The sequence below is a fragment of the Oncorhynchus keta genome, chromosome 35, assembly GCF_023373465.1.
Source record: "Oncorhynchus keta strain PuntledgeMale-10-30-2019 chromosome 35, Oket_V2, whole genome shotgun sequence".
NCBI lineage: Eukaryota > Metazoa > Chordata > Actinopteri > Salmoniformes > Salmonidae > Oncorhynchus > Oncorhynchus keta.
Window position 1 is genome coordinate 79,029,076 of NC_068455.1, and position 21,882 is coordinate 79,050,957.

The following is a 21,882-nucleotide window of genomic DNA, read 5'->3' on the forward strand; positions in this document are numbered from 1 at the left end:
TATCCTATATAACTACTGTTACTATTATATTAATATACTGTCTATACTGTCTATACACACTATCCTATATAACTACCGCTACTATCATATTAATATACTGTCTTTACACACTATCCTCTATAACTACTGCTACTATTATAATAATATACTGTCTTTACACACTATCCTCTATAACTACTGCTACTATTCTAATAATATACTGTCAATACACACTATCCTATATAACTACTGCTACTATTATAATAATATACTGTCTATACACACTATCCTATATAACTACTGTTACTATTATATTAATATACTGTCTATACACACTATCCTATATAACTACTGCTACTATTATAATAATATACTGTCTATACTGTCTATACACACTATCCTATATAACTACTGCTACTATTATATTAATATACTGTCTATACACACTATCCTATATAACTACTGCTACTATTATAATAATATACTGTCTATACACACTATCCTATATAACTACTGTTACTATTATATTAATATACTGTCTATACTGTCTATACACACTATCCTATATAACTACTGCTACTATTATAATAATATACTGTCTATACACACTATCCTATATAACTACTGTTACTATTATATTAATATACTGTCTATACTGTCTATACACACTATCCTTTATAACTACTGCTACTATTATATTAATATACTGTCTATACTGTCTATACACACTATCCTATATAACTACTGCTACTATTATATTAATATACTGTCTATACTGTCTATACACACTATCCTATATAACTACTGCTACTATTATAATAATACACTGTCTATACTGTCTATACACACTATCATATATAACTACTGCTACTATTATAATAATATACTGTCTATACTGTCTATACATACTATCCTATATACAGTGGGGAGAACAAGTATTTGATACACTGCCGATTTTGCAGGTTTTCCTACTTACAAAGCATGTGAAGGTCTGTAATTGTTTATCATAGGTACACTTCAACTGTGAGAGACGGAATCGAAAACAAAAATCCAGAAAATCACATTGTATGATTTTTAAGTAATTCGTTTGCATTTTATTGCATAAATGACATAAGTATTTGATCACCTACCAACCAGTAAGAATTCACAGACCTTTTTCTTTCAGAAGCACTCCTGTTCTCCACTCATTACCTGTATTAACTGCACCTGTTTGAACTCGTTATCTGTATAAAAGATACCTGTCCACACACGCAATCAAATCGACTCCAACCTCTCCACAATGGCCAAGACCAGAAAGGGTGTAAGGACATCAGGGATAAATTGTAGACCTGCACAAGACTGGGATGGGCTACAGGACAATAGGCAAGCAGCTTGGTGAGAAGGCAACAACTGTTGGAGCAATTATTAGAAAATGGAAGAAGTTCAAGATGATGGTCAATCACCCGGTCTGGGGCTCCATGCAAGATCTCACCTCGTGGGGCATCAATGATCATGAGGAAGGTGAGTGATCAGCCCAGAACTACACGGCAGGACCTGGTCAATGACCTGAAGACAGCTGGGACCACAGACTCAAAGAAAACCATTACTAACACACTATGCCGTCATGGATTCAAATCCTGCAGCGCACGCAAGGTCCCCCTGCTCAAGCCAGTGCATGTCCAGGCCCGTCTGAAGTTTGCCAATGACCATCTGGATGATCCAGAGGAGGAATGGGAGAAGGTCATGTGGTCTGATGAAAGAAAAATAGAGCTTTTTGGTCTAAACTCCACTCGCCGTGTTTGGAGGAAGAAGAAGGATGAGTACAACCCCAAGAACACCATCCCAACTTTGAATCATGGAGGTGGAAACATCATTTTTGGGGGATGCTTTTCTGCAAAGGGGACAGGACGACTGCACCGTATTGAGGTGAGGATGGATGGGGCAATGTATTGCGAGATCTTGGCCAACAACCTCCTTCCCTCAGTAAGAGCATTGAAGATGGATCGTGGCTGGGTCGTCCAGCATGACAACGACCCGAAATACACAGCCAGGGTAACTAAGGAGTGGCTCCGTAAGAAGCATCTCAAGGTCCTGGAGTGGCCTAGCCAGTCTCCAGGCCTGAACCCAATAGAACATCTTTGGAGGGAGCTGAAAGTCCGTATTGCCCAGCGACAGCCCCGAAACCTGAAGGATCTGGAGAAGGTCTGTATGGAGGAGTGGGCCAAAATCCCTGCTGCAGTGTGTGCAAACCTGATCAAGAACTACAGGAAACGTATGATCTCTATAATTGCAAATAAAAGATTCTGTACCAAATATTAAGTTATGCTTTTCTGTTGTATCAAATACTTATGTCATGCAATAAAATGCAAATGAATGACTTAAAAATCATACAATGTGATTTTCTGGATTTTTGTTTTAGATTCCGTCTCTCACAGTTGAAGTGTACCTATGATAAAAATTACAGACCTCTACATGCTTTGCAACTAGGAAAACCTGCAAAATCGTCAGTGGATCAAATACTTGTAACTACTGTTACATTTTTTCTTGGCAAAGGAGAAATGCTCACTAACAGGCATATAAACAAACTGGTGCACCAAATTTGAGACAAATACGTTTTTTGTACATATGGAACATTTCTGGTATCTTTAATTTCAGCTCAAGAAACATGGGACTAACACATTACATGTTGCGTTTATATTTTCATTGCTTGCTCTGATGTAAATAAAAGGTACATACTGTTATTGTTATTGCAAGATATTACTGCTGTTGAAGCTAGAAACGTTACGCTGCACCTGCGATATCTGCAAAATATGCGGACAAGACCATTAAACTTTGATTTGGTTTGTCTTGCTGTTATTAATAGCTGTTAATAGTTGACTGCTGTTAGCCCTGAAACTAGATTAGAATGAAGTGCTAAAAATCTGACTTATGAAGACTGCTATAAAGACAACGACGTAAACCATATTTTTTCTCTTTCGCTCTCTCTCTCTCTCTCTCGCTCTCTCTCTAAAACCCAAGGTGAAGTCCACTTGGGATAGACAGCAAGAGAAAGGGCCACCCACAACAAAGACTCTCATTGTTTTAGTGTGTTCAAGAACACGCCCCATATTTCTGCTGTGTATTCTAGAACACAGGCCTACAGTATGAGAGAGGGTCAAGTTATGAGTCCCACAGTCCCACATCAAAAGAGGTTTCAGGGACGTTTCTGGGGGTTTCTGAAACCTTAAAACCCTTTAACCCTGACCTTTAACCCTGACCTCCCGGACATCCTGTCAATGTGAGAAACACAGGATACGCTCATGGTAGACGGACAGACGGACGGACAGTGTGTGTGTGTGTGTGTGTAAGTGAGTAGTCTTTTGAGAGTTTCAAGGGCGTTGGTTTCCTGTTCTGTTCGAGTAGGTAGACCTATTGACCCGACAGCATGGCTTAGACAGCTATATAAACTGTTCCCTCTGTCTCTCTCTCTCTCTCTCTCTCTCTCTCTCTCTCTCTCTCTCTGTCTCTCTCTCTCTCAGACTCTGCGGTAGGTATGTAGCTAATGTAACAGCGTCTGCTCGTTTGTGGTGGATCACAAACCAAACTGCTTCATACTGGGAGGGCCCCGTTAAACTGGTGGTACAAAGGGGTGAGAGGGAGGTAAGGAACGAGAGAGGGAGAGAGAGAGAGAAAGAAAGAGTGGGAGGGAGGCAGAGAGAAAGATAGAGAGCGATGGAGAAAAAGGGAGAGAGAGAGAGGGAGAGAGAGAGGGAGGTAACTAATGGTTAGATTCTTGTTTTCTATGGTTGCGTTATATTCCTGTGCATCGATGCTTCTAACTATGTACAGACCGAGTACGCATCCAGTGAGTGCCCTCAACGCTCCGTCTTGCTTACTTTGATATGAATTCTAACCCCCCACCTTCCATAGCTAACAGACCTAGACTGTCCTAACCCCCACCTTCCATACGTAATAGACCTAGACTGTCTAACCCCCAGACCTGCCATACCTAACAGACCTAGACTGTCTAACCCCAGACCTGCCATACCTAACAGACCTAGACTGTCCTAACCCCCACCTTCCATAGCTACCAGACCTAGACTGTCCTAACCCCCACCTTCCATACGTAACAGACCTAGACTGTCTAACCCCCAGACCTGCCATACCTAACAGACCTAGACTGTCTAACCCCCAGACCTTCCATAGCAACCAGACCTAGACTGTCTAACCCCCAGACCTTCCATAGCAACCAGACCTAGACTGTTTAACCCCCAGACCTTCCATACCTAACAGACCTAGACTGTCTAACCCCCAGACCTTCCATACCTAACAGACCTAGACTGTCTAACCCCACCTTCCATACCTAACAGACCTAGACTGTCTTACCCCCCCCCACCTTCCATAGCTAACAGACCTAGACTGTCCTAACCCCAGACCTTCCATACCTAACGGACCTAGACTGTCCTAACCCCCACCTTCCATAGCTAACAGACCTAGACTGTCTAACCCCCACCTTCCATACCTAACAGACCTAGACTGTCTAACCCCACCTTCCATAGCTAACAGACCTAGACTGTCTAGCCCCCAGACCTTCCATAGCTAACAGACCTATACAGTCTAACCCCCAGACCTTCCATAGCTGACAGACCTAGACTGTCCTAACCCCAGACCTTCCATAGCTAACAGGCCTAGGCTGTCCTAACCCCCAGACCTTCAATAGCTAACAGACCTAGACTGTCCTAATCCCCAGACCTTCCATAGCTAACAGACCTAGACTGTCTAACCCCCAGACCTTCCATACCTAACAGACCTAGACTGTCCTAACCCCCAGACCTTCCATAGCTAACAGACCTAGACTGTCTAACCCCCAGACCTTCCATAGCTAACAGACCTAGACTGTCTAACCCCCAGACCTTCCATACCTAACAGACCTAGACTGTCTAACCCCCACCTTCCATAGCTAACAGAACTACACTGTCTTACCCCCACCTTCCATAGCTAACAGACCTAGACTGTCTAACCCCCACCTTCCATAGCTAACAGACCGAGACTGTCCTTACCCCCAGACCTTCCATAGCTAACAGACCTAGACTGTCCTTACCCCAGACCTTCCACACCTAACAGACCTAGACTGTCTAACCCCCACCTTCCATTCCTAACAGACCTAGACTGTCTTACCCCCCCCACCTTCCATAGCTAACAGACCTAGACTGTCCTAACCCCCAGACCTTCCATACCTAACGGACCTAGACTGTCCTAACCCCCACCTTCCATAGCTAACAGACCTAGACTGTCTAACCCCCACCTTCAATACCTAACAGACTTAGACTGTCTAACCCCCACCTTCCATACCTAACAGACCTAGACTGTCTAACCCCCACCAAACATACCTAACAGACCTAGACTGTCCTAACCCCCACCTTCCATACCAAACAGACCTAGACTGTCTAACCCCCAGACCTTCCATAGCTAACAGACCTAGACTGTCTAACCCCCACCTTCCATACCTAACAGACCTAGACTGTCTAAACCCCACCTTCCATAGCTAACAGACCTAGACTGTCTAACCCCCAGACCTTCCATAGCTAACAGACCTAGACTGTCCTAACCCCCACCTTCCATACCTAACAGACCTAGACTGTCTAACCCCAGACCTTCTATACTGAACAGACCTAGACCATCTTACCCCCCCACCTTCCATAGCTAACAGACCTAGACTGTCCTAACCCCCAACTTCCATAGCTAACAGACCTAGACTGTCTAACCCCCAACTTCCATAGCTAACAGACCTAGAATGTCTAACCCCCAGACCTTCCATAGATAACAGACCTAGACTGTCCTATCCCCCACCTTCCATAGCTAACAGACCTAGACTGTCTAACCCCAGACCTTCAATACCTAACAGACCTAGAATGTCTAACCCCCACCTTCCATAGCTAACAGACATAGATTGTCCTAACCCCCAGACCTTCCATACCTAACAGACCGAGACTGTCTAACCCCCAGACCTTCTATACCGAACAGACCTAGACCGTCTTACCCCCCCCACCTTCCATAGCTAACAGACCTAGACTGTCCTAACCCCCAACTTCCATAGCTAACAGACCTAGACTGTCTAACCCCCAACTTCCATACCTAACAGACCTAGAATGTCTAACCCCCAGACCTTCCATAACTAACAGACCTAGACTGTCCTAACCCCCACCTTCAATAGCTATCAGTCCTAGACTGTCCTAACCCCCAGACCTTCCATAGCTAACAGACCTAGACTGTCTAACCCCCAGACCTTCAATACCTAACAGACCTAGACTGTCTAACCCCCAGACCTTCCATAACTAACAGAACTAGACTGTCTAACCCCCACCTTCCATACCTAACAGACCTAGACTGTCTAACCCCCAGACCTTCCATACCTAACAGACCTAGACTGTCTAACCCCAGACCTTCCATAGCTAACAGACCTAGACTGTCTAACCCCCAGACCTTCCATACCTAAAAGACCTAGACTGTCTAACCCCCAGACCTTCCATACCTAACAGACCTAGACTGTCCTAACCCCCACCTTCCATAGCTAACAGACCTAGACTGTCTAACCCCCACCTTCCATACCAAACAGACCTAGACTGTCTAACCCCCAGACCTTCCATAGCTAACAGACCTAGACTGTCTAACCCCCACCTTCCATACAAACAGACCTAGACTGTCCTAACCCCCACCTTCCATAGCTAACAGACCTAGACTGTCTAACCCCAGACCTTCCATAGCTAACAGACCTAGACTGTCTAACCCCAGACCTTCCATAGCTAACAGAACTAGACTGTCCTAACCCCCACCTTCCATACCTAACAGACCTAGACTGTCCTAACCCCCACCTTCCATACCTAACAGACCTAGACTGTCAACCCCCACCTTCCATACAAAACAGACCTAGACTGTCCTAACCCCCACCTTCCATAGCTAACAGACCTAGACTGTCCAAACCCCCACCTTCCATAGCTAACAGACCTAGACTGTCCCTAACCCCCAGACCTTCCATAGCTAACAGACCTAGACTGTCTAACCCCCAGACCTTCCATACCTAACAGACCTAGACTGTCTAACCCCCACCTTCCATAGCTAACAGAACTACACTGTCTTACCCCCACCTTCCATACCTAACAGACCTAGACTGTCTAACCCCCAGACCTGCCATACCTAACAGACATAGACTGTCTAACCTCCACCTTCCATAGCTAACAGACCGAGACTGTCCTAACCCCCACCTTCCATACCAAACAGACCTAGACTGTCTAACCCCCACCTTCCATACCTAACAGACCTAGACTGTCTAACCCCCAGACGTTCCATAGCTAACAGACCTAGACTGTCTAACCCCCACCTTCCATACCTAACAGACCTAGACTGTCTAACCCCCAGACCTTCCATACCCAGACCTAGACTGTTCCCCCACCTTCCACCTAGAACAGACCCCAGACCTAACAGTCTGTCTAACCCCCACCTTCCATACCTAACAGACCTAGACTGTCTAACCCCACCTTCCATAGCTAACAGACCGAGACTGTCCTAACCCCACCTTCCATACCAAACAGACCTAGACTGTCTAACCCCACCTTCCATACCCCCAGACCTTCCATACCCCAGACGTTCCATAGCAACAGACCTAGACTGTCTAACCCCCAGACCTTCCATAGCTAACAGACCTAGACTGTCTTACCCTCACCTTCCATAACTATCAGACCTAGACTGTCTAACCCCCACCTTCCATACCTAACAGACCTAGACTGTCTTATCCCCCCCACCTTCCATAGCTAACAGACCTAGACTGTCCTAACCCCCAGACCTTCCATACCTAACGGACCTAGACTGTCCTAACCCCCACCTTCCATAGCTAACAGACCTAGACTGTCTTAACCCCCCACCTTCCATAGCTAACAGACCTAGACTGTCTAACCCCCACCTTCCATACCTAACAGACCTAGACTGTCTAACCCCCACCTTCCATAGCTAACAGACCTAGACTGTCTAACCCCCACCTTCCATACCTAACAGACCTAGACTGTCTAACCCCCAGACCTTCCATACCTAACAGACCTAGACTGTCTAACCCCCACCTTCCATACCTAACAGACCTAGACTGTCTAACCCCCACCTTCCCTACCTAACAGACCTAGACTGTCCTAACCCCCACCTTCCATAGCTAACAGACCTAGACTGTCTTAACCCCCCACCTTCCATAGCTAACAGACCTAGACTGTCTAACCCCCACCTTCCATACCTAACAGACCTAGACTGTCTAACCCCCACCTTCCATAGCTAACAGACCTAGACTGTCTAACCCCCACCTTCCATACCTAACAGACCTAGACTGTCTAACCCCCAGACCTTCCATACCTAACAGACCTAGACTGTCTAACCCCCACCTTCCATACCTAACAGACCTAGACTGTCTAACCCCCACCTTCCCTACCAAACAGACCTAGACTGTCTAACCCCCAGACCTTCCATAGATAACAGACCTAGACTGTCCTAACCCCCACCTTCAATAGCTATCAGACCTAGACTGTCCTAACCCCCAGACCTGCCATACCTAACAGACCTAGACTGTCCTAACACCCAGACCTTCCATACCTAACAGACCTAGACTGTCTAACCCCCACCTGCCATAGCTAACAGACCTAGACTGTCCTAACCCCCAGACCTTCCATAACTAACAGACCTAGACTGTCTAACCCCCACCTTCTATAGCTAACAGACCTAGACTTTCTAACCCCCAGACATGCCATAGCTAACAGAACTAGACTGTCCTAACCCCCAGAACTTCCATACCTAACAGACCTAGACTGTCCTAACCCCCACCTTCCATACCTAACAGACCTAGACTGTCTAACCCCCAGACCTTCCATAGCTAACAGACCTAGACTGTCCTAACCCCCACCTTCCATAGCTAACAGACCTAACCCCCAGACCTTCCATACCTAACAGACCTAGACCCCCCAGACCTTCCATACCTAACAGACCTAGACTGTCCTAACCCCCAGACCTTCCATAACAACATGGAGAAAACAAAACATGGGGGTGACTAAACCTATCTAGCATCTCATTAGTGCACCTCTCGTTAAATTATATAGCATTTTCCATTCCGTAATTCAACATTCCACCTTGTTTGTTTTCACACAGATAATTAGGTGTAAAATGCGTTTATAGTTTTACATTATGTAAACAATGGGGTTTACTAGACCTGTTTATTGTTGTTATGGTTGTTATCACAGACCAGACACACACACACACACACACACACACACACACACACACACACACACACACACACACACAAATACTCTCCCATCATAAAGGACCAGACAAACCGCTCAGTGAGAATCCAGGGATAGACGATTATCACTCCAGGTATAAATTAGCCTCAGAGCCTGATCTAGGATCAGTACAGGACTTCAGTCATAACCTTAACTAATGGAGGTTTAAATACAAAACTGACCTAAAGTCAGCATGTGGGGGGCAAATTTCATTAAATTCTAATAATTATCTCTAAACCATTCAAAACACCTCACTAATCTGGGCATTGTTTTCAGAATTGTATTTATTTACTTTTAAATATTACGATATATATATATTTTTATAACCTCTATTGTGAAGGTGAAAGAAAGTGTGCGTGTGTGTGTGTGTGCGTGCGTGCGGGCGTATGTGCGTGTGTGTGTGTGTGTGTGTGTGTGTGTGTGTGTGTGTGTGTGTGTGTGTGTGTGTGTGTGTGTGTGTGTACACCCCATGTTTTGAAGGTTGGCAAGATCAGTCATTGCTCTCAACAGATGTAGTTTATAAGAGAATGTATTTTGAGGTGTGCACACACACACACACACACCTTGGTGTGGTGCAGACCAGCAGGTTTTAACACCTCCATCTTGTTTATATTTAACTAGGCAAGTCAGTTAAGAACAAATTCTCATTTACAATGACGGCCAAGGAACAGTGGGTTTAACTGCCTTGTTCAGGGGCAGAACGACAGATTTTTACCTTCTCAGCTCGGGAGATCCGGTCTAGCAAACTTTCAGGTTACTAGTCCAACGCTCTAACCACTAGGCTACCTGCTCTAACCACTAGGCTGCCTGCTCTAACCACTAGGCTACCTGCTCTAACCACTAGGCTGCCTGCTCTAACCACTAGGCTACCTGCTCTAACCACTAGGCTACCTGCTCTAACCACTAGGCTACCTGTCTCTAAACACTAGGCTACCTGCCTCTAACCACTAAGCTACCTGTTCAAAACACTAGGCTACCTGCCTCTAACCACTAAGCTACCTGCTCTAACCAATAAGCTACCTGCTCTAACCACTAGGCTGCCTGCTCTAACCACTAGGCTACCTGCTCAAACCACTAGGCTACCTGAATCTAACCACTAGGCTAACTGCTCTAACCACTAAGCTACCTGCTCTAACCACTAGGCTAACTGCTCTAACCACTAGGTTACCTGCTCTAACCAATAGGCTACCTGCTCTAACCACTAGGATACCTGCTCTAACCACCAGGCTACCTGTCTCTAACCACTAAGCTACCTGCTCAAACCACTAAGCTACCTGCTCAAACCACTAGGCTACCTGCTCTAACCACTAAGCTACCTGCCTCTAACCACTAAGCTACCTGCTCTAACCACTAGGCTACCTGCTCTAACCAAAACCTACCTGCTCAAACCACTAGGCTACCTGCTCTGACCACTCGGCTGCCTGCTCTAACCACTAGGCTACCTGCTCTAACCACTAGGCTACCTGCCTCTAACCACTAGGCTACCTGCTCTAACCACTAGGCTACCTGCTCAAACCACTAGGCTACCTGCCTCTAACCATTAAGCTACCTGCTCTAACCACTAGGCTACCTGCTTGAACCACTAAGCTACCTGCTCCTACCACTAGGCTACCTGCTCTAACCACTGGGCTACCTGCTCTAACCACTAGGCTACCTGTCTCGAACCACTAGGCTACCTGCTCTAACCACTAGGCTACCTGCCTCTAACCACTAAGCCACCTGCTCTAACCACTAGGCTACCTGCTCTAACCACTAGGCTACCTGCTCTAACCTCTAGGCTACCTGCTCTAACCACTAGGCTACCTGCTCTAACCACTAGGCTACTTGCTCTAACCACTAGGCTACCTGCTCTAACTACTAGGCTGCCTGCTCTAACCACTAGGCTACCTGCTCAAACCACTAGGTTACCTGCTCTAACCACTAGGCTACCTGCCTCTGACCACTAAGCTACCTGCTCTAACCACTAGGCTACCTGCTCTAACCACTAGGTTACCTGCTCTAACCACTAGGCTACCTGCCTCTGACCACTAAGCTACCTGCTCTAACCACTAGGCTACCTGCTCTAACCACTAAGCTACCTGCTCTAACCAATAGGCTACCTGCTCTAACCACTAGGATACCTGCTCTAACCACTAGGCTACCTGTCTCTAACCACTAAGCTACCTGCTCAAACCACTAGGCTACCTGCTCTAACAACTAGACTACCTGCTCTAACCTCTAGGCTACCTGCTCTAACCACTAGGCTACCTGCTCTAACCACTAGGCTACTTGCTCTAACCACTAGGCTACCTGCTCTAACTACTAGGCTGCCTGCTCTAACCACTAGGCTACCTGCTCAAACCACTAGGCTACCTGCCTCTAACCACTAGGCTAACTGCTCTAACCACTAAGCTACCTGCTCTAAACACTAGGCTACCTGCTCTAACCACTAGGCTACCTGCTCTGACCACTAGGCTGCCTGCTCTAACCACTAGGCTACCTGCTCTAACCACTAGGCTACCTGCTCAAACCACTAGGCTACCTGCCTCTAACCATTAAGCTACCTGCTCTAACCACTAGGCTACCTGCCTCTAGCCACTAAGCTACCTGCTCTAACCACTAGGCTACCTGCTCTAACCACTAAGCTACCTGCTCTGACCACTAGGCTACCTGCTCTGACCACTAGGCTACCTGCTCTAACCTCTAGGCTACCTGCTCTAACCACTAGGCTACCTGCTCTAACCACTAGGCTACTTGCTCTAACCACTAGGCTACCTGCTCTAACCACTAGGCTACCCTCGCTAACCACTAGGCTACCTGCTCTAACCACTAGGCTACCCTCCCTAACCACTAGGCTACCCTCGCTAACCACTAGGCTACCTGCTCTAACCACTAAGCTACTTGCTCTAACCAGTAGGCTACCTGCTCTAACCACTAGGCTACCTGCCGCCCCATCTGAGCTGCGTGTTGATTGAACTGATGATAATAGTGCCAACAAAGAGGGCTGCTTCTAGCTCTTGGTAAACTGTGCTTACATTGTTAAACCAGCCATCAGTAGCACTCGGAGGCTGCTGCCTATATACAAAAAGAAAATCAGATTTTTGTCCATTAAAATAACATCAAAATCATTGGAAATAAAGTGTATATTGCAGCTGGAAACGGTAGATGTTTTGAGGGGGAATATCTTCAGAGGCCCATTATCAGCAACCATCTGTGTTCCAATGGCACGTTGTGTTAGCTAATCCAAGTTTATCATTTTAAAAGGCTAATTGATCATTAGAAAACCCACAGCTGGAAACTGTTGTCCTGATTAAAGAAGCAATAAAACTGGCCTTCTTTATACAAGTTGAGTATCTGGAGCATCAGCATTTGTGGGTTCTATTACAAGCTCAAAATGGCCAGAAACAAACACTTTAATTTTCTAGACATCTACAGACGGTGTAGGTCAGACCCAAAATGACAAATTCCAGCCCCTAACACCAAAGTGGTCTGGTCTTTAGTATGTTTAGGAATGAAGTGAAGAAGGAAGGAGGTAGAGATGGAAGGATAGATGTAGGGATGGAGGGGGTATGTTGGGGGGGGTAGAGAGGGAAGGATAGATGTAGGGATGGAGGGGGTATGTTGGGAGGGAGGAATGAGGTGTAGAGGGAGGGAGAGATGTAGGAAGGGAGGAAGAGAGGGAGGAACGAGGTATGGAGGAGTGAGGAAGGAGGTAGAGATGGAAGGATAGATGTAGGGATGGAGGGGGTATGTTGGGAGGGAGGAAGGAGGTAGAGAGGGAAGGATAGATGTAGGGATGGAGGGGGTATGTTGGGAGGGAGGAAGGAGGTAGAGAGGGAAGGATAGATGTAGGGATGGAGGGGGTATGTTGGGAGGGAGGAAGGAGGTAGAGGGAAGGATAGATGTAGGGATGGAGGGGGTATGTTGGGAGTGAGGAATGAGGTGTAGAGGGAGGGAGATGTAGGAAGGGAGGAAGAGAGGGAGGAACGAGGTATGGAGGAGAGAGGGAGGGAGGGAGGGTGGGAAGGGGTACGGAGAGTCACATTTTCCTTAAATAACAGTGTGTCTCGGGACAAGTTAAGGGTAATTGTGTTCTATGCGACTGCCAGGTCTTCAGTTAACATGGGCTTATTGGAGGGAGAGGCTGGTACAGCCAGGGCACTGCCCAAACACACTCATGACACGCTTGGTGTGTGTGTGTTCATGACGATCCTCTCCATGAACCTTGACACGTCTTTTATCCCCGTCGAGACAGGCAGGCAGGCAGGCAGGCAGGCAGGCAGGCAGGCAGACAACGTCTTGAGTCAATAAATATTCAATCCCTTCTGCTACGGCAAGATTGAATAACTTAAGGAGCAAAGAAAACCTGCTTCAAGAAAAAGTCCATCAGTCGAGCAGTGAAAACACAGATTCAATGACAAAGACCAGAGAGGATTTTTTTTCCCACAATGCTTCGCAAAGAAGGGCACCAATTTCACGGAGCTTGAATAAATGTTTAAAGAATAAAAGACAAAATATTTCCCAATCCAAGTGTGAAAAGCTCTCAGAGACTTACCAAGTAAGACTCACAGCTGTAATCACTGACGAAAGGTGATTCTGAAAATATATTTGTGTTGAATTTTAAATTAATACAAAAATGTATAGTCCCACGTTACAGAGTATTTTGTGTAGATCGTTGACCAAAAATTACAATTAAATACATGATTTATCCCACCTTGTAACACAACAAAGTGTGGATAGTTTCCAAAGGCTCTGTATCTAGATGAGTTTATTAATAATAAAGGCTCTGTATCTAGATGAGTTGATTAATAATAAAGGCTCTGTATCTAGATGAGTTGATTAATAATAAAGGCTCTGTATCTAGATGAGATGATTAATAATAAAGGCTCTGTATCTAGATGAGTTGATTAATAATAAAGGCTCTGTATCTAGATGAGTTGATTAATAATAAAGGCTCTGTATCTAGATGAGTTGATTAATAATAAAGGCTCTGTATCTAGATGAGTTGATTAATAATAAAGGCTCTGTATCTAGATGAGTTGATTAATAATAAAGGCTCTGTATCTAGATGAGTTGATTAATAATAAAGGCTCTGTATCTAGATGAGTTGATTAATAATAAAGGCTCTGTATCTAGATGAGTTGATTAATAACAAAGGCTCTGTATCTAGATGAGTTGATTAATAATAAAGGCTCTGTATCTAGATGAGTTGATTAATAACAAAGGCTCTGTATCTAGATGAGTTGATTAATAATAAAGGTTCTGTATCTAGATGAGTTGATTAATAATAAAGGCTCTGTATCTAGATGAGTTGATTAATAATAAAGGCTCTGTATCTAGATGAGTTTATTAATAATAAAGGCTCTGTATCTAGATGAGTTGATTAATAACAAAGGCTCTGTATCTAGATGAGTTGATTATTAATAAAGGTTCTGTATCTAGATGAGTTGATTAATAACAAAGGCTCTGTATCTAGATGAGTTGATTAATAATAAAGGCTCTGTATCTAGATGAGTTGATTAATAATAAAGGCTCTGTATCTAGATGAGTTGATTAATAATAAAGGCTCTGTATCTAGATGAGTTTATTAATAACAAAGGCTCTGTATCTAGATGAGTTGATTAATAATAAAGACTCTGTATCTAGATGAGTTGATTAATAATAAAGGCTCTGTATCTAGATGAGTTTATTAATAACAAAGGCTCTGTATCTAGATGAGTTGATTAATAATAAAGGCTCTGTATCTAGATGAGTTGATTAATAATAAAGGCTCTGTATCTAGATGAGTTGATTAATAATAAAGGCTCTGTATCTAGATGAGTTTATTAATAACAAAGGCTCTGTATCTAGATGAGTTGATTAATAATAAAGGCTCTGTATCTAGATGAGTTGATTAATAATAAAGGCTCTGTATCTAGATGAGTTGATTAATAATAAAGGCTCTGTATCTAGATGAGTTTATTAATAACAAAGGCTCTGTATCTAGATGAGTTGATTAATAATAAAGACTCTGTATCTAGATGAGTTGATTAATAATAAAGGCTCTGTATCTAGATGAGTTTATTAATAACAAAGGCTCTGTATCTAGATGAGTTGATTAATAATAAAGGCTCTGTATCTAGATGAGTTGATTAATAATAAAGGCTCTGTATCTAGATGAGTTGATTAATAATAAAGGTTCTGTATCTAGATGAGTTGATTAATAACAAAGGCTCTGTATCTAGATGAGTTGATTAATAATAAAGGCTCTGTATCTAGATGAGTTGATTAATAATAAAGGCTCTGTATCTAGATGAGTTGATTAATAATAAAGGCTCTGTATCTAGATGAGTTTATTAATAACAAAGGCTCTGTATCTAGATGAGTTGATTAATAATAAAGACTCTGTATCTAGATGAGTTGATTAATAATAAAGGCTCTGTATCTAGATGAGTTTATTAATAACAAAGGCTCTGTATCTAGATGAGTTGATTAATAATAAAGGCTCTGTATCTAGATGAGTTGATTAATAATAAAGGCTCTGTATCTAGATGAGTTGATTAATAATAAAGGCTCTGTATCTAGATGAGTTTATTAATAACAAAGGCTCTGTATCTAGATGAGTTGATTAATAATAAAGACTCTGTATCTAGATGAGTTGATTAATAATAAAGGCTCTGTATCTAGATGAGTTTATTAATAACACAGGCTCTGTATCTAGATGAGTTGATTAATAATAAAGGCTCTGTATCTAGATGAGTTGATTAATAATAAAGGCTCTGTATCTAGATTAGTTTATTAATAATAAAGGCTCTGTATCTAGATGAGTTGATTAATAATAAAGGCTCTGTATCTAGATGAGTTGATTAATAATAAAGGCTCTGTATCTAGATGAGTTGATTAATAATAAAGGCTCTGTATCTAGATGAGTTGATTAATAATAAAGGCTCTGTATCTAGATGAGTTGATTAATAATAAAGGCTCTGTATCTAGATGAGTTGATTAATAAAGGTTCTGTATCTAGATGAGTTTATTAATAATAAAGGCTCTGTATCTAGATGAGTTTATTAATAAAGGCTCTGTATCTAGATGAGTTGATTAATAATAAAGGCTCTGTATCTAGATGAGTTGATTAATAAAGGTTCTGTATCTAGATGAGTTGAGTATTAATAAAGGCTCTGTATCTAGATGAGTTGATTAATAATAAAGGCTCTGTATCTAGATGAGTTGATTAATAAAGGTTCTGTATCTAGATGAGTTGATTATTAATAAAGGCTCTGTATCTAGATTAGTTGATTATTAATAAAGGTTCTGTATCTAGATGAGTTTATTAATAAAGGCTCTGTATCTAGATGAGTTTATTAATAAAGGCTCTGTATCTAGATGAGTTGATTAATAAAGGTTCTGTATCTAGATGAGTTTATTAATAAATGCTCTGTATCTAGATGAGTGTATTAATAATAAAGGCTCTGTATCTAGATGAGTTTATTAATAATAAAGGCTCTGTATCTAGATGAGTTGATTATTAATAAAGGTTCTGTATCTAGATGAGTTTATTAATAAAGGCTCTGTATCTAGATGAGTTGATTAATAAAGGTTCTGTATCTAGATGAGTTTATTAATAAAGGCACTGTATCTAGATGAGTTTATTAATAATAAAGGCTCTGTATCTAGATGAGTTTATTAATAATAAAGGCTCTGTATCTAGATGAGTTGATTAATAATAAAGGTTCTGTATCTAGATGAGTTTATTAATAATAAAGGCTCTGTATCTAGATGAGTTGATTAATAATAAAGGCTCTGTATCTAGATGAGTTGATTATTAATAAAGGTTCTGTATCTAGATGAGTTTATTAATAATAAAGGCTCTGTATCTAGATGAGTTTATTAATAATAAAGGCTCTGTATCTAGATGAGTTGATTATTAATAAAGGTTCTGTATCTAGATGAGTTTATTAATAATAAAGGCTCTGTATCTAGATGAGTTTATTAATAATAAAGGCTCTGTATCTAGATGAGTTGATTAATAAAGGTTCTGTATCTAGATGAGTTTATTAATAATAAAGGCTCTGTATCTAGATGAGTTTATTAATAATAAAGGCTCTGTATCTAGATGAGTTTATTATTAATAAAGGCTCTGTATCTAGATGAGTTTATTAATAAAGGCTCTGTATCTAGATGAGTTGATTAATAAAGGTTCTGTATCTAGATGAGTTTATTAATAAAGGCTCTGTATCTAGATGAGTTGATTAATAATAAAGGCTCTGTATCTAGATGAGTTTATTAATAATAAAGGCTCTGTATCTAGATGAGTTTATTAATAATAAAGGCTCTGTATCTAGATGAGTTTATTAATAAAGGCTCTGTATCTAGATGAGTTGATTAATAAAGGTTCTGTATCTAGATGAGTTTATTAATAAAGGCTCTGTATCTAGATGAGTTGATTAATAATAAAGGCTCTGTATCTAGATTAGTTTATTAATAATAAAGGCTCTGTATCTAGATGAGTTGATTATTAATAAAGGCTCTGTATCTAGATGAGTTGATTAATAATAAAGGCTCTGTATCTAGATTAGTTGATTAATAATAAAGGCTCTGTATCTAGATGAGTTGATTAATAATAAAGGCTCTGTATCTAGATGAGTTGATTAATAATAAAGGCTCTGTATCTAGATGAGTTTATTAATAAAGGCTCTGTATCTAGATGAGTTGATTAATAACAAACAAAACGGTAAATGAATACTCGTGAACATACGCAACATAATATAATACTCAACAGAAAATATAAAACCAGTTGACTTGAATACAGTTTATTTTGTATATTGATACATAATGCACAAATATATACTGCTCTCAAAACAGAAATCACTTCATTAACATTTCTATAATTCTGTCAGGTAGCAATACTGTGAAGGCTAAACGATTCTTTAAGGTAGCAATACTGTGAAGGCTAAACGATTCTTTAAGGTAGCAATACTGTGAAGGCTAAACGATTCTTTAAGGTAGCAATACTGTGAAGGCTAAATGATTCTTTAAGGCAGCAATACTGTGAAGGCTAAACGATTCTTTAAGGTAGCAATACTGTGAAGGCTAAACGATTCTTTAAGGCAGCAATACTGTGAAGGCTAAACGATTCTTTAAGGCAGCAATACTGTGAAGGCTAAACGATTCTTTAAGGCAGCAATACAGTGAAGGCTAAACGATTCTTTAAGGCAGCAATACAGTGAAGGCTAAACGATTCTTTAAGGTAGCAATACTGTGAAGGCTAAACGATTCTTTAAGGTAGCAATACTGTGAAGGCTAAACGATTCTTTAAGGTAGCAATACAGTGAAGGCTAAACGATTCTTTAAGGCAGCAATACTGTGAAGGCTAAACGATTCTTTAATAAGGCAGCAATACTGTGAAGGCTAAACGATTCTTTAAGGCAGCAATACTGTGAAGGCTAAACGATTCTTTAAGGCAGCAATACTGTGAAGGCTAAACGATTCTTTAAGGCAGCAATACTGTGAAGGCTAAACAATTAACAGTATATAACGGCAAGTTGTTCTAGTGAAGAGGGACAGTCATCTTGGGTAACAGCATTGGACTGACAGTCACTGAGGGCTTCGGGTCCTCATTCCAGCAGGATTGTCTAGGCTTTATAGCTAAACACGTTGCAGTAAAAGTATTATCTATAAGGCTTTTGGCAGCTACATATTTAAAGATACATACTGAGAATTTTTTTTTTTTTTTTTTTTTTTTGGGGTCACAATGATCACCAGCCACTTGTTTTGGGAAACAACAGAGGGATTTTCCATAAGCCTTTGCCAGCCACTTATTTATCTATCCATCTATCTATCTATCTATCTATCTATCTATCTATCTATCTATCTATCTATCTATCTATCTATCTATCTATCTATCTATCTATCTGTCTGTCTGTCTGTCTGTCTGTCTGTCTGTCTGTCTGTCTGTCTGTCTGTCTGTCTGTCTGTCTGTCTGTACATTACTTTGATCATGGTTTGCATTTGTAGGCTATAACAGTACATTCACTTTGGCAAAACCTGAACTGAAAAAAAAGTGTGTGTGTGTGTCTCACACGCAGCATGATATCTAATAATCACCAGCCTCCGAACACGATGAACAAATCCATGACTTAACCCAGCACAGGGAACAAGGGAAAGTTGAAAGAGACGAGGGAGGAAGATCTATCCCCCTCTCTGCATGAAGAAAAGAAGATAGGAGCGCCTAGCTGTGAAAAGAGGGCAAGATTTTCTTGACGACATGAAGGGGAAGGAGGGATGAAAGAGGAATTAGAGGGAGGGAGAGAGAGAGAGGAGGGATGAAAGAGGAATTAGAGGGAGAGAGAGAGAGAGAGGAGGGATGAAAGAGGAATTAGAGGGAGAGAGAGAGAGAGGAGGGATGAAAGAGGAATTAGAGGGAGAGAGAGAGAGAGAGAGGAGGGATTAAAGAGGAATTAGAGGAGAGAGAGAGAGAGAGAGAGAGAGGAGGGATGAAAGAGGAATTAGAGAGAGAGAGAGAGAGAGAGAGAGGGGGATGAAAGAGGAATTAGAGAGAGAGAGAGAGAGAGAGAGAGAGAGAGGAGGGATGAAAGAGGAATTAGAGAGAGAGAGAGAGAGAGAGAGAGAGGATGAAAGAGGAATTAGAGAGAGAGAGAGAGAGAGAGAGAGGAGGGATGAAAGAGGAATTAGAGAGAGAGAGAGAGAGAGAGAGAGAGGAGAGGGATGAAAGAGGAATTAGAGGGAGAGAGAGAGAGAGGAGGGATGAAAGAGGAATTAGAGGGAGAGAGAGAGAGAGGAGGGATGAAAGAGGAATTAGAGGGAGAGAGAGAGAGAGGAGGGATGAAAGAGGAATTAGAGGGAGAGAGAGAGAAAAAGAGAAGGAGGGATGAAAGAGGAATTAGAGGGAGAGAGAGAGAGGAGGGATAAAGAGGAATTAAAGGGAGAGAGAGAGAGAGAGAGGAGGGGATGAAAGAGGAATTAGAGGGAGAGAGAGAGAAAAAGAAGGAGGGATGAAAGAGGAATTAAAGGGAGAGAGAGAGAGAGAGAGGAGGGATAAAAGAGGAATTAAAGGAGAGAGAGAGAGAGAGAGGAGGGATGAAAGAGGAATTAGAGGGAGAGAGAGAGAGGAGGGGATAAAGAGGAATTAAAGGGAGAGAGAGAGAGAGAGAAAAAAAGTAGGAGGGAGAGAGAGAGAGAGAGGGATGAAAGAGGAATTAAAGGGAGAGAGAGAGAGAGAGAGAGAGGAGGATGAAAGAGGAATTAAAGGGAGAGAGAGAGAGAGAGGAGGGATGAAAGAGGAATTAAAGGGAGAGAGAGAGAGAGAGAGAGAGAGAGAGGGAGGGATAAAGAGGAATTAGAGGGAGAGAGAGAGAGAGGAGGGATAAAAGAGGAATTAAAGGGAGAGAGAGAGAGAGAGAGAGAGAGGAGAGAGGAAAGAGGAATTAGAGGAGAGAGAGAGAGAGAGGGAGGGATGAAAGAGGAATTAGAGGGAGAGAGAGAGAGGAGGGATAAAAGAGGAATTAGAGGGAGAGAGAGAGAGAGGAGGGATAAAAGAGGAATTAAAGGGAAGAGAGAGAAAAAGAAGGAGGGATAAAAGAGGAATTAAAGAGAGAAAGAGAAAAAAAAGAAGGAGGGAGAGACATTAAAGGGAGAGACATTAAAGGGAGAGACATTAAAGGGAGACAGGGAATCAAAGTGAACAGGGAGAGGGTTCAGTACTGGGGCGAGACCAGGGTAGGAACACACAGACACACAGACTGAACTCTCTTAATTGAATTTTATAGTATTATTTTTGCAGATGATTGATGGAAAAGTGTTGTGCCATGAACAGAAGAGGATGCCAGTGACAGCTACCAGGCTACGTGGTGGGAGATTTCAAAGACGAGAGAGATGTGGGGAAGTAATTTGTTGATGCGTTGCAAAGTTCTTTCTCTCGTTTCCACTCTCATTTAAACTTTAACGGGTTAGTCGTACACCAACGGTCAAAAAGTTTTTAGCACACCTACTCATTCCAGGGTTTTTCTTAATTTGAACTATTTTCTACATTGTAGAATAATAGTGAAGACATCAAAACTATGAAATAACGCCATGTGGAATCATGTAGTAACCAAAAAAGTGTTAAACAAATCAAAATATATTTGATATTTGAGATTCTTCAAAATAGCCACCTTTGGCCTTTGTTGGCAAGAAAACCTAGGTATTTTCTAAAACCTTTGAATGAGTAGGTATTTTCTAAAACCTTTGAATGAGTAGGCATTTTCTAAAACCTTTGACCGGTTTGTGTTTACTGGATGATTTTATCCAGAGCAACTCACAGGAGCAATTAGGGTTAAGTGCCTTGCTCAAGGGCACATCGAGAGATTTTCCACCTCGTCGGCTCAGAGATTTCAACCAGTGACTTTTCAGTGGCTGCCAACAGCGAACTAGCTCGGCTACCCTGCCACCCTCCAGCTCTTCTTCTTCTCTTTTTGGTTATTCAGTCAGTTGATCTTTTCTTTGGCTTTTCTCTTCCTCTGTGGTTTTCATCTCCTTCTCTTCCTCTGTGGTTTTCATCTCCTTCTCTTCCTCTGTGGTTTTCATCTCCTTCTCTTCCTCTGTGGTTTTCATCTCCTTCTCTTCCTCTGTGGTTTTCATCTCCTTCTCTTCCTCTGTGGTTTCATCTCCTTCTCTTCCT

The 21,882-nt window shown here is 42.1% G+C and overlaps 1 protein-coding gene and 1 long non-coding RNA gene across 7 annotated transcripts in view; one reads left to right on the forward strand and one right to left on the reverse strand.

Moving 5' to 3' along the window:
- dysf (dysferlin, limb girdle muscular dystrophy 2B (autosomal recessive)) overlaps positions 1 to 21,882 on the reverse strand; it is a 352,696-nt gene that overhangs the window by 65,058 nt on the left and 265,756 nt on the right. The window lies entirely within an intron of this gene.
- LOC127916311 (uncharacterized) lies at positions 18,006 to 18,758 on the forward strand. 2 transcript variants are annotated; one of them, XR_008094321.1, is made up of 3 exons: positions 18,006 to 18,138; positions 18,244 to 18,523; positions 18,632 to 18,758. It is a non-coding gene; the product is annotated as an uncharacterized LOC127916311 (long non-coding RNA). The 2 variants fall into 2 exon arrangements; XR_008094319.1 differs by having other exon boundaries at positions 18,597 to 18,732.